At 43.0% G+C, this 3,697-nt stretch overlaps 1 pseudogene; it reads left to right on the forward strand.

Annotated features, from left to right (window-relative positions):
* The first annotated feature begins 185 nt into the window (after positions 1–185).
* LOC114636803 lies at positions 186–1,699 on the forward strand (annotated as a pseudogene).
* The last annotated feature ends 1,998 nt before the right edge of the window (positions 1,700–3,697 follow it).

Below are 3,697 nucleotides of genomic sequence, written 5' to 3' on the forward strand. Positions count from 1 at the left end.
AGAGAGAGAGAGAGAGAGAGAGAGAGAGAGAGAGAGAGAGAGAGAGAATGAATTTAGGATAAATTAAAACTAAAATCTAAAGTGTGTCTATAATTGTATCCAAGAGGATGAAGAATAAATAACATATAGTTCTTCTTTCCACATCAACTTTAACACCCAAACTACCTCCAGCAGAAATATTATGAGGGGACCTGGAATCTAAGAGCTGGGACTCCACACAGATCAGTGTTCAGAAATTCTGTTACAAGTGGACCATTAGCAACTTTTCATTTTGCTTGGGGGAAATTCTGAAAAAGATTACAAGCCCAGTGTTCTCATTAGAGGCCAATGAAGAAATGGCATGGTGTTTGAGAGTACAAACAATGGGGGTTGATGAAGAAAGCAAAGGTTACCTGTCAATTTTCCTGGTGTTGCACAGCTGTCCAGAGAGCCCAGTTTTGGCAAAGTTCGAGTTCTGGATCATAAATTCTCAAGGAGATAAATATCAATGTATGATGAGCCCCAATGTCATAAGCTTTCTGCAACACCAACACAGGGGATTCAAAAAGTTCGTCCTTTGAGATCTCATCATGTCCAATCTGCATTGGCTTCTCTCTAAAGACCAATTCATAATCTGTGGCAAGGTGTGCATAGTAGGATCCTTCCTTGTGGGGTTGTGGAACCCTGGAGTGTTTGGCCACGCCCCCAGGGACCTGACACGAGATTTCCATGTAACATAAGGCCCAGGTAGAGGGCAGGGGAAACAGGTCTCTGCCTCAAGATTTACCTAAAGGCCCTGGCCCTGCCCCTCTCCCACTTCTAATATAAGGAGACCTCTCTTGGCATTTTTTGGGAGAGCTCGTCACCATCCAAACCCACCACCATGTCAATAAATCTACACATTTTAAATCTCCAAGCGTCTCTTGAAATCCTGGACTCATTGTGTAAGTCAAAACCCGCGCTGCGGGGCGGAGGAGGGAGGGAAGCCTTTTCTGCCCGCCCCTGTACTCTTTGCACTCTAGCGGCTGTGGGACACCTTCTCCTGACAATAGCAGCCCATGTATTGCCTTCGTGGGGCCCCTGGGGACCCACGCCGTGTCCCATTGGACGCTGTGTCCCACTGGGTGCGCAGCAACCCGGCGTCTCTGCTATCAGGACCTTGTGGTCGCTGGCAGTGTATAGACTATTCAAACCCCACCATGCAGATGAGACTGAACCATCAACACAGAGTGCTGAGAGCCACGGACACCCACTGCTGTGCTCCAGCTCGTGCCAGCGCCACCACCCGCGCCACCGCCCGTGACCCCTGGGCACGAGCATTGACCCACACTTCCTAAGTATGCCTGGACAGAACATGACACCTGTAATCAAGGACCCAAGGCATATATTGACAGAAAACCTGGGAGAGCTGTGAGAAAATTCCCTATTCACAGATTGCTGTCTGTTGGTATGTGGCCACGAATTCAGGGCTCACAAGGCCATCCTAGCTGTTCCCTCTACAGTTTTCAGATCCATGTTTAAACATGAAATGGAGAGGAGCATAACAAACCCCGTTGAAGTCTAGGACCTGGATCCCCAAGTCTTCAAGAAGATGGTGGGCTTCATCTACACAGGAAAGGTGCCACACCTTCATAGCCACTCCATGGCTATTGGTGTGCTGGCAGCTGCTGATGAGCCTGAGTTCTTGAGCCTAGGTTCTATAGAAAAGCAGACAGAATGAGCCATGTAGAAGCAAGTCAGTAAGCACTATCCATCCATGACCACTTCATCAACTCCTGCCTCCAGGTTCCATATCTGTTTGAGTTCTTGTCCAAACTTCCTCCAATGATGGATTATGATCTGGAATTATAAGAAAAATAAAATCTTTCCTCCCCAAGTTGATTTTTTGTTCGTAGTGATTTGCTACAGAAATAGCAACCCTAATGAAGGCAAATAGGTACACATCTAAATGGAGGAATGATTTTGAATCAAATTTGTCAGAGGCCTCCTAGAGCATTATCTGTTGCCAAAGGGTTACAGTCTCTATCCCTTGTTGATCTGAATTTACTGGTCAAATGCCAGACTTTTCCCCACCTTCTGCATATTCCAGAAGGTTGAGGTCTTTTCTTTGGGATATTTCTAGGAAAACAAAACAAGATTACAACAAAAACAGCAAAATCAATGTTTCTAGGAATGCCTTGCCTACAATCCATGTTCAAATTACCTTGCTTACCACAATTAAAGCATCTGCCATTTTGATTGTTCTTAATACCTATAGAAATGATTTCTATCAAATTAGCACCATAAACATGAGATCCAACATCAGCTGTTGTATCTCTTATGCATTCCTCTACTGGTGTTGATCTTGCCTTTAAATATCTAATCCCACTTTTCTATCCTGAATTAGCATTTTCAAAAGCCAAAGATTCAATTAGTATTTTTTGACTGCTGAGTCTGATATTATTCTATTTACAGCTGAAGTCAATATTTGCAAAAATAAATATAGGGTTTTTTTGGTGGCCATGTATAATTTTAGTAAATGACACAGACCTCTTTCCTGACTCTTCAATTTTTTCCTAAGCTTTTAAAGCTGCTAAACTACATATCCTGACTCTATTTCCTAGAACTAGAAATGTCCAAAACAAGTCAATTGCAGGAAAAACCAACCCTAATGAGCAGCCAATCAGGACCTTCCAGAAGGTGTCAGGAGCTACACACCACCTGATCTAAGTCCAGTCTAAGCCCAAAATAGTTAATCATCAATTATTCTAAAGAGACCACAAAACTTCCCAGAACCTTGACCAATCCCAAAGGTACCCACAGCTCTAGACAAAGAGCCAATCAATCAAGAGAAAGAAACATAAATGTCACTCGTTTCTACACTAACAGGTTTTAAGTTAACCCTGTAAAGCACACACCTCCATCTTTCTTCTTGATGTATGACAGACCTCTTCATGTTGGATCTCTGAAAAATGACCGCTTTTTGCTGTTGCATAACATTTGAGTGTGGGTATCATTCTTCAGTGAATTGCAGACCCTCATATATGGGGGCTCTCTGGGATTTGCTGAAAACCTCTGATACAAATAGTTGAGTTTGTTTGTTTGTTTACTTTTTTCAGATCAATAAGCTTGTTTCTTGTTTTGCCAATTGTCACTTCTGTGTTTTCTTATTCTGGTTCAATCTAGAGGCCAAGAGGGACAGAGCAGACATGTTTTCTGTCACCCAGTCTGGGATTATGGAGCATATTCGTGAACTTAATCTGGAAACCTTGGTAGTTCTCATCTGATTTATGATTCGGCTGTGTGGTTGTGGACCTTCATGCACAGGAAAGAAAACCATCTGAGAGACCCTTTTCTTTTTTGTTTTGTTTTCCTGGGAACATCATTCTGTGTCTGGTCCATGTATAATTTGTTTATGGTTCCTGTCCTAATGTGTCTGTTCTTTTCTGTGAGCATTTTGTCTGTGGTTTTTGTTCCTTTGGACAAGATTTTTAGATCCCTAAGTGGGACAGGCACAAAGTACCCCACTGTGTTTGGTCCTCAGACATTTCATGATTTCCACCAAGTTAGTTGTAGGAGATTCAGGTCTTGTTATTATTCCCAGCAACCTAACCATCTTCTGTAGGAATAGATAGCCCACTTCTGAACTAGGATGGCTTGAGGAGGGACTGCTTTATACCCTTACAATCTACAAGGTGAAGGTTGTTGTGTATGAGGTCAAGGGTCACCCAGACCAAGT

The sequence above is a fragment of the Grammomys surdaster genome, unplaced genomic scaffold, assembly GCF_004785775.1.
Source record: "Grammomys surdaster isolate TR1022 unplaced genomic scaffold, NIH_TR_1.0 124938, whole genome shotgun sequence".
NCBI classification, from domain to species: domain Eukaryota; kingdom Metazoa; phylum Chordata; class Mammalia; order Rodentia; family Muridae; genus Grammomys; species Grammomys surdaster.